The sequence below is a fragment of the Triticum dicoccoides genome, chromosome 4B, assembly GCF_002162155.2.
Source record: "Triticum dicoccoides isolate Atlit2015 ecotype Zavitan chromosome 4B, WEW_v2.0, whole genome shotgun sequence".
NCBI lineage: Eukaryota > Viridiplantae > Streptophyta > Magnoliopsida > Poales > Poaceae > Triticum > Triticum dicoccoides.
In genome coordinates this window covers 660,025,302-660,036,013 of record NC_041387.1, presented here as the reverse complement: position 1 = coordinate 660,036,013, position 10,712 = coordinate 660,025,302, and positions in this window count along the sequence as shown.

The window sequence follows — 10,712 nt, the reverse complement described above, 5'->3', positions numbered from 1 at the left end:
CAAAGATGAAAAATCTCTAACAACGATGGTGCGAAGATTCCATAATTGATACATGAAAACCTGCAGAGAGTTTGGGGGGATGAATTCTTTGTATCTGAGAATTAAAGAGGAGCACAACCTCGTTGGAACTGATCTGTTGCCTGTTCCATTTGAGGAGTTCTTCGAGTTCTTCAATCAAAAGGCCCTCGATAATCTAACGGTCTTTTGCTACTATCTGTAAGCACTATTTCTGTCATTAAGTCTTTATATATAGCTCGGCTCTTTCATTGTATGTATTTATAATTAATTATCCTCACTATATTATGCAGATTGAAGATCGTCGAGTACAAAAAACAAGAAATGTATGATATTGGGTTCATTAACACAAATATCATAGATGAATTTCAGGTTAAAAAGAAGGCCGCAGGGGCCGAGGCCAACATGCTACAATCGTTGATCAAAAATCAAAACAAAGATTTAATACTCTTTCCTTACAACTTCAAGTGAGTGTTACTGTCGTGTGCATATTCGGTTTCCCTTATTACTCGAGCGAGGTTATAGTAATGTAATTGATGAGTTATGCATGCGTGCGCAGCTTCCACTATGTTCTTCTGAAGATTAAGCTTGAGCGAGGACTAGTAACCGTCTTAGACTCGAGACGAAAAGATCCCGAAACCTATGCGGACATGACTAAATTGCTCAACAAGTAAGTTCAATCGATCATTATCGCACTATATCGGCAACTTTTTGTTCATTTCCTGATATCTCAAGTAATAATAATTATTTTCTTTGTCTTGCAGGGTTTGAAAACAGTTCACCGCAGAAGCTCCGGGACCGCCGAAGGAGCTGCGATATACATACCCAAAAATAAGTACTACTAGCTAGCTAGTTGCGTGCATCTCCCGTTGATTCTATAGCTATACTTTCATCAATGTCATTTATAATGCTTCATTATCAGTTTGATTGACCTCTATTTCTCGTAAAGTGCTTGTGGCAGGAAGAAGGGAATAATTTCTGTGGCTACTACATGTGCGAGTTCATCTACAACGCGACTTTGAAAAATAAGCGGGACTACTCTGAAAGACAATATGAAGTGCGTAAGCAATAATATTCACGATTTCATTTTATTACACCATCATTTCTGTTGAGTTTCATTCATATATGTATTAACCCCCTTCTTCAAATTAGACGTGGCAGATGCGGAATGAACTCCTAGAACAAAATCGCATGAAAGCAATTCAAAAGGAATTGGCGGGATCTTTCTTGACCAGGTCATCAATAAAGCCGGAGAATACCATGTGGAAGTTGATTTCAAATGCTAGGGGATTGTAAAAGATCTTACATATTGTATATGTATGTAGCCAGTAGAGTCGGATAGATAATACGAAAACTTGTTGTTCGTCCAATCTCTCAAAGGAGAGGTCGATCGATCACTTCTCTCGGTATGCATGACGAACTTCTGTACTTAATGGTTTCCTTCATTTTCTTACTAGCTAGCGTGTCGAGGGCCTCTCTATGTACAGTACGTAGCGTCGACCAAGCACGGACATAAGAGAGGACACTTCTCTCTATTAATTAGCTAGCTAACACAATATATGAAACACCTAAATTAACCCCCCAACCCCCCCCCCCTTCAAAAAAAAACCCCAGCCACTGAAATGCTGACGCGTGGATGCCTTTTGGTCTCGGTTGGTGCCACCAACCGGGACCAAAAGCCCTCCTGCCTGGGCTCGGCGCACCGGCCACGTGGAGGCCCATCTGTCCCGGTTCGTGTTAGAACCGGTACTAATGGTCTAGGGCATTAGTAACGACCCTTTAGTCCCGGTTCTCACCAACCGGGACTAATAAAGGTTTTTCTACTAGTGTGATTAAAGGACTGTTTGGATTGTGACTATGTTTGCCTAAACCATAAACCCTAAATCGAGTCCTCCTTGAAAGTATGTCCTAATTATAGTTAATCATAAACACTGAACTGACCTAGAAAAGTTTACCTCACAACTAAAGGAGGACAAAAGAAAGTAGCCTATAATATATACTCTTTCTATAACGAAATATAAGTTATGTTTTAGGCATAGTTGGCTAAAAAAATGACCCAATTTTGTTGCAGAGGGAATAGTATTTTTATTGTGATCTTAGCCCTAAAGGATGTGTATAACTGATGCCTAACTACTTCATCCAAAAGTTTAAGCTCATGGAGAAATGTAGACAGTGCATTCATAATTCATCACCTGTATTTAGAAAATTCTAGGTTGGCGTCCTAAACATGTATTGGGAGCCCGTTTTTGGTGATGTGAACAACAAGGTGTTGGAGAGGCACAAATGTGTGAAGCTAGCTACACCAAATATATTTCTTAAAGCACATAATAGGACATGAGGATTGGAGGTCTCATGCCATATTGCATCTTACAGGAAATTAAAAACTAAAATCTCTAATAGAAATTATTTAGTTGCACCACACGAGAAAAGAAAAACAAATCCATAGAGAGTTACTACAAAAGCATACTCCCTCCCTGCTCTATTATCAAAAACGATCTAACATTATGGGAAGGAGGGAGTAGTATTTCAAGCAATCAAACTAGAGTACCGCACTACTGAATACAAAAATTGTGAAACTTCATATTAAAGAAATCATGATGGACGACTTGCTATTGAACGCTGCCTCGCATAGAAAGAGAATTTTGTTTTTTAGTTTGACAAACCAAATATTTAGATCTATGTAAAAAGATAAAAACAAGTAGAATCCTTCAAAATTTGTATACAAAATTCCCAAAAATTATGTTTTTGTAGTTTTTTTTAACCAGATAGGCTACAATAAAAACCAATGTTTGTAAACATTATGGTATATTTTAGTTTTCAGGACAGTGGAGCAATCATGTTTTTTTAGAGTTAGTAAGAGTGTCATGTTTTTTTTAGAATTAAGAGCATCTCTATCCAGATTCTCAGATTGGCGTCTCTCTGTGAAGTTAAAACCAAACAAAGCCTCAAACCTAGTTCTTCTGAAAAAAAAATAAGTAATTGATTCTCAAAAGGTTCCCTTTTCATAAAAAATGAGAGAGCCATACAACCTCTCCTCAAATCCCAAGGTAGCCCTTCCTGTTGGAAAAATGAAAAGAACTGCCGACGCGGTGGCTGATTGACCTTTCGCCGCTATAAATAGTACCGACGCCTCACCCAAAACCTATCACTTCCCTCCCCCGGCGCCCATTTTCCCAATAGTAACCACCCGAAATCACCAAGGCCTTCCCCATTTGCTACCATTATCACCCGACAGTACTGCCGACGTTGATTCACCGTCTTCTTTGCCCGAATCTCATCCATCACAATGGTGAGGCTGCTCCACACACTGCTATCTCTGCTCATGCCAACACCGCCCGCCGATCGTTGTGCGGGTAGCCACAGACGAGAGGAGGGGGGGGGGAGAGCAGCCCCACGTCGACATGAAATCATAGTAGTAGTAGGAGGAGGAGGGGGAGGAAGAGGTGGGGAGCCAAACACCGACACAACAATGAACGGCGGCGGCGTAGTGGTACCCCTCCAACCATGGGTGTAGGATGAGTACACCGTTGCTGACAGCGTAGCTCGTTGGTGAGCAAGTCGACATTGCGGGCGCCGTGGCCATCATTGTCCTCCCGTGGGCGGTAGCGGAGCAACCCACCGCTGAGGCCCAAGTCTTAGCCAAGTGTCGGGTATCGCCACCGCCGCTTATTGTTGTGAATCTCGACACTGACGATGACGACAGTGAGAGGCGACCGAAGATGCGTAGGGGCGCACACGAAGGTGAGGCTACAGTCTCAGGCGGTCCATCGGTTATAAACCTAGGTTGTAACCCTGAATATTGTTTCTTTTGGCGTAAATGTAGCTTGTCTTAGGTTTAATTTATGTCTAAAATCAATTGTTATCTACTTTTATTATGAGCTATGACATTGTGTTACGAACTACTATGTATAAGTATGCACTCTATGGTTTTAATCTAGTTTGAAATTTGAGTTCCGGATGAGATGGTTGTGCATAATTTGAATTTGAGGAGATAAATTTGAGGGTTCGGTTGGCTCCTCACAATTTTAAGCACGTCGTTTTTTTAGATGAACTTGTTGTATTTGAGAAGTTAAGCTTCAAGAACAAATTTGAGGGGCAATATTTTGATGGTTGGATTAGAGTTGATCTAACTAATCATGTGATTTAGATGAGTCGCTTAAGCCGAGAGGCACAGACCACACAGGGTAAATTTGACAAATTTAACCTGTGGACGAAATTAAATCACAGAATAAACTGCCCGTAAAACTATTTCACGCGGTTGACCTTTTTGTGTAACGACCGACACGAAGACGCCACACTACGTTGTACAACGCCTCACAGATAGATGCTACACGCCTGGTCAGCGTTGCACCCCAGACTACCTAAAAATTGCTAAGTCAATGTGCAGAGCCTAAGAGCTAGGCGCTGCACTGTATAGTGTGGCGCCTAGCTCTCAGGCGCTGCACTATTGGTTGCACTACAAAATGAAGCAACCACTAGTGCAACGCCTAGAAGCTAGGCGCTACACTGTATAGTGTGGCGCCTAGCTCTCAGGCGCTGCACACTGACTTGGTAATTTTCGGATCACACGGGTGCGACGCTGGCCAGATGTGTAGCGCCTATCAATTAGACGTTGCACAGTGTAGTGTGGCGCATTCGTGTCGGGCGTCACACAAAAATGTCAGCCACGTGAAATAGTTTCACGAGCAGTTCATTCTGTGATTTGATTTCGTTCATAGGTCAAATTTGTAAATTTTGCCACCACACAGACCAAACGACAAGTGAGGTGGTGCTATGCAATGCCCGACCGGTCGATGAGCCTGCACCCTTATCCACTCTGCGCCATTATGACTGGCCATCGTGGCTTGGTTGGTTTGTCCCGGCACCGGCAGGATCCAGGTCTGCTAGCGACCTCTGCCGTCAACTGAAATGAAATTGGACAGCAATAATGCCACGCCAGGAAACGGCGGCGAGGCCAACGATGCTTGCTGTCGCGGCTAGCTGGGCGGCGCCGGTCGGTCGAGATGGCAGTCGCCGGCCACGCGCCAGCTAGTTTTTCGCTCCTTGATTTGCACGGTCAATGCGATCAATTAGATCCTTTCCGCAGTGTACATCCCCGGGAGTCGTGTAGATTAATTTTAGGATAGCGGCGTGGGCGAGGTCCTGTCCCGGCGAGTCAGGGCACTCTGCCTCCTCCTCCTCCTCTGGCGAGTCAAGGCACTCCGTCTTCTGCACCGCCTCCTTCTCCGGTGAGTGACGATCAGGACACTCAACCTCCTTCTCCGGCGCGTGGCGGCACTCTGCCTCCTTCTCCGCCTGCACCGGCGCGCCCGAGCAGCCAACTGCCTTCTCCTTCTCCGTCTTGCTGGCAAGGGCGGAATAGACCCGCCGCCACCCCGGCTGCTCCGGCGTATCGTAGTCCTTCTCCGCCTCGTAAGTAAGCACGAAATAAGACAGCCGCAGCCACTCCGTATGCTCCGGCGTCTAGCAGTACAACCAGAGGCGGGAGGCAATACAAATACGGTCCATCTCTCAAGCCTCTAGAGAAGTTACCGTACGAGAGGACCGAGAAGAAAAATGTGAAGATCGTGCAGACCGAAGTGAAGGACTTCTTTGAACGATTGAAAGAAAAGAGACATCCACCTCCGGAGGAGAATGTAGATCCGGTGAAAGCAAAGCGCACTATCGATGCCCTGAGGAAACCACCAAAGTCTCCGCCGAAAACCAACTATGAGCACATTACTGAAAAGACATATCTCGAAGCTAACCGGTCGGGAAGTACTGTCAGTGATCAAAGGTTAAAAGAACGAGCAACTGGGAAAAAAATTGCCCAGCTCGGCGAACAAGCAAAGCAATCGTGCCCCCCGCTCAATCGTCGCTAATGCTCCGGGGACGGTGCCCGGTTATAACAATCTTGGAGATTACCTGCCTGACGATATACATTTTGATTTCTTGGAGGTGGACGAACACAGATACGAGTACGGAAAGCCTCTCGTCAAAGATGAAAAATCTCTAACAACGATGATGCGAAGATTCCATAATTGATACATGAAAACCTGCAGAGAGTCTGGGGGGATGAATACTTTGTATCTGAGAATTAAAGAGGAGCACGACCTCGTTGGAACTGATCTGTTGCCTGTTCCATTTGAGGAGTTCTTCGAGTTCTTCAATCAAAAGGCCCTCGATAATCTAACGGTTCTTTTGCTACTGTCTGTAAGCACTACTTCTGTCATTAAGTGTTTATATATAGCTCGGCTCTTTCATTGTATGTATTTATAATTAATTATCCTCACTATATTATGCAGATTGAAGATCGTCGAGTACAAAAAACAAGAAAGATATGATATTGGGTTCATTAACACAAATATCATAGATGAATTTCAGGTTAAAAAGAAGGCCGCAGGGGCCGAGGCCAACTTGCTACAATCGTTGATCAAAAATCAAAACAAAGATTTAATACTCTTTCCTTACAACTTCAAGTGAGTGTTACTGTCGTGTGCATATTCGGTTTCCCTTATTACTCGAGCGAGGTTATAGTAATGTAATTGATGAGTTATGCATGCGTGCGCAGCTTCCACTATGTTCTTCTGGAGATTAAGCTTGAGCGGGGACTAGTAACCGTCTTAGACTCGAGACGAAAAAATCCCGAAACCTATGCGGACATGACTAAATTGCTCAACAAGTAAGTTCAATCGATCATTATCGCACCATATCGACAACTTTTTGTTCATTTCCTGATATCTCAAGTAATAATAATTATTTTCTTTTTCTTGCAGGGTTTGAAAACAGTTCACCGCAGAAGCTCCGGGACTGGCGAAGGAGCTGCGATATACATACCCGAAAGTAAGTACTACTAGCTAGCTAGTTGCGCGCATCTCCCGTTGAATCTATAGCTATACTTTCATCAATGCCATTTATAATGCTTCATTATCAGTTTGATTGACCTCTATTTATCGTAAAGTGCTTGTGGCAGAAAGAAGGGAATAATTTCTGTGGTTACTACGTGTGCGAGTTCATCTACAACGCGACTTTGAAAAATAAGCGGGACTACTCTGAAAGACAATATGAAGTGCGTAACCAATAATATTCACGATTTCATTTTATTACACCATCATTTCTGTTGAGTTTCATTCATATATGTATTAACCCCCTTCTTCAAATTAGACGTGGCAGATGCAGAATGAACTCCTAGAACAAGATCGCATGAAAGCAATTCAAAAGGAATTGGCGGGATTCTTTCTTGACCACGTCATCAATAAAGCCGGAGAATACCATGTGGAAGTTGATTTCAAATGCTAGGGGATTGTAAAAGATCTTACATATTGTATATGTATGTAGCCAGTAGAGTCTGATAGATAATACGAAAACTTGTTGTTCCTCCAATCTCTCAAAGAAGGAGAGGTCGATCGATCACTTCTCTCGGTATGCATGACGAACTTCTGTACTTAATGGTTTCCTTCATTTTCTTACTAGCTAGCGTGTCGAGGGCCTCTCTATGTACAGTACGTAGCGTCGACCAAGCACGGACATAAGAGAGGATACTTCTCTCTATTAATTAGCTAGCTAACACAATATATGAAACACCTAAATTAACCCCCCAACCCCCCCTTCAAAAAAACAAAAAACCCCAGCCACTGAAATGCTGACGCGTGGATGCCTTTTGGTCCCGGTTGGTGCCACCAACCGGGACCAAAAGCCCTCCTGCCTGGGCTCGGCGCACCGGCCACGTGGAGGCCCATCTGTCCCGGTTCGTGTTAGAACCGGTACTAATGGTCTAGGGCATTAGTAACGACCCTTTAGTCCCGGTTCAAGAACCGGGACAAAAGGCCCTCACCAACCGGGACTAATAGAGGTTTTTCTACTAGTGTGATTAAAGGACTGTTTGGATTGTGACTATGTTTGCCTAAACCATAAACCCTAAATCGAGTCCTCCTTGAGAGTATGTCCTAATTATAGTTAATCATAAACACTGAACTGACCTAGAAAAGTTTACCTCACAACTAAAGGAGGACAAAAGAAAGTAGCCTATAATATATACTCTCTCTATAACGAAATATAAGTTATGTTTTAGGCATAGTTGGCTAAAAAAATGACCCAATTTTGTTGCAGAGGGTGTAGTATTTTTATTGTGATCTTAGCCCTAAAGGATGTGTATAACTGATGCCTAACTACTTCATCCAAAAGTTTAAGCTCATGGAGAAATGTAGACAGTGCATTCATAATTCATCACCTGTATTTAGAAAATTCTAGGTTGGCGTCCTAAACATGTATTGGGAGCCCGTTTTTGGTGATGTGAACAACAAGGTGTTGGAGAGGCACAAATGTGTGAAGCTAGCTACACCAAATATATTTCTTAAAGCACATAATAGGACATGAGGATTGGAGGTCTCATGCCATATTGCATCTTACAGGAAATTAAAAACTAGAATCTCTAATAGAAATTATTTAGTTGCGCCACACGAGAAAAGAAAAACAAATCCATAGAGAGTTACTACAAAAGCATACTCCCTCCCTACTCTATTATCAAAAACGATCTAACACTATGGGAAGGAGGCAGTAGTATTTCAAGCAATCAAACTAGAGTACCGCACTACTGAATACAAAAATTGTGAAACTTCATATTAAAGAAATCATGATGGACGACTTGCTATTGAACGCTGCCTCGCATAGAAAGAGAATTTTGTTTTTTAGTTTGACAAACCAAATATTTAGATCTATGTAAAAAGATAAAAACAAGTAGAATCCTTCAAAATTTGTATACAAAATTTGCAAAAATTATGTTTTTGTAGTTTTTTTAACCAGATAGGCTACAATAAAAACCAATGTTTGTAAACATTATGGTATATTTTAGTTTTCAGGACAGTGGAGCAATCATGTTTTTTTAGAGTTAGTAAGAGTGTCATGTTTTTTTAGAATTAAGAGCATCTCTATCCAGATTCTCAGATTGGCGTCTCTCTGTGAAGTTAAAACCAAACAAAGCCTCAAACCTAGTTCTTCTGAAAAAAATAAGGAATTGATTCTCAAAAGGTTCCCTTTTCATAAAAAATGAGAGAGCCATACAACTTCTCCTCAAATCCCAAGGTAGCCCTTCCTGTTGGAAAAATGAAAAGAACTGCCGACGCGGTGGCTGATTGACCTTTCGCCGCTATAAATAGTACCGACGCCTCACCGAAAACCTATCACTTCCCTCCCCCGGCACCCATTTTCCCAATATTAACCACCCGAAATCACCAAGGCCTTCCCCATTTGCTACCATTATCACCCGACAGTACTGCCAACGTTGATTCACCGTCTTCTTTGCCCGAATCTCATCCATCACAATGGTGAGGCTGCTCCACACACTGCTATCTCTGCTCATGCCAACACCGCCCGCCGATCGTTGTGCGGGTAGCCGCAGACGAGATGAGGGGGGGGGAGAGCAGCCCCACGTCGACATGAAATCATAGTAGGAGGAGGAGGAGGAGGGGGAGGAAGAGGTGGGGAGCCAAACACCGACACAACAATGAACGGCGGCGGCGTAGTGGTAACCCTCCAACTATGGGTGCAGGATGAGTACACTGTTGCTGACAGCGTAGCTCGTTGGTGAGCAAGTCGACATTGCGGGCGCCGTGGCCATCATTGTCGTCCCGTGGGCGGTAGCGGAGCAACCCACCGCTGAGGCCCAAGTCGTAGCCAAGTGTCGGGTATCGCCACCGCCGCTTATTGTTGTGAATCTCGACACCGACGATGACAACAGTGAGAGGCGACCGAAGATGCGTAGGGGCGCACACGAAGGTGAGGCTACAGTCTCAGGCGGTCCATCAGTTATAAACCTAGGTTATAACCCTGACTATTGTTTCTTTTGGCGTAAATGTAGCTTGTCTTAGGTTTAATTTATTTCTAAAATCAATTGTTATCTACTTTTGTTATGAGCTATGACATTGTGTTACGAACTACTATGTATAAGTATGCACTCTATGGTTTTAATCTAGTTTGAAATTTGAGTTCCGGATGAGATGGTTGTGCATAATTTGAATTTGAGGAGATAAATTTGAGGGTTCGGTTGGCTCCTCATAATTTTAAGCACGTCATTTTTTTGAATGAACTCGTTGTATTTGAGAAGTTAAGCTTCAAGAATAAATTTGAGGGGCAATATTTTGATGGTTGGATTAGAGTTGATCTAACTAATCATGTGATTTAGATGAGTCGCTTAAGCCGAGAGGCACAGACCACACAGGGTAAATTTGACAAATTTAACCTGTGGACAAAATCAAATCACAGAATAAACTGCCCGTAAAAATATTTCACGCGGTTGACCTTTTTTTGTAACGACTGACACGAAAACGTCACACTACACTGTGCAACGCCTCACAGATAGGCGCTACACGCCTGGTCAGCGTTGCACCCCAGACTACCTAAAAATTGCTAAGTCAATGTGCAGAGTCTAAGGCGCTGCACTATATAGTGTGGCGCCTAGCTCTTAGGCGCTGCACTAGTGGTTGCACTACAAAATGAAGCAACCACTAGTGCAACGCCTAGAAGCTAGGCGCTACACTGTATAGTGTGGCGCCTAGCTCTCAGGCGCTGCACACTGACTTGGTAATTTTCGGATCACACGGGTGCGACGCTGGCCAGAGGTGTACCGCCTATCAATTAGGCGTTGCACAGTGTAGTGTGGCACCTTCGTGTCGGGCGTCACACAAAAATGTCAGCCACGTGAAATAGTTTCACGGGCAGTT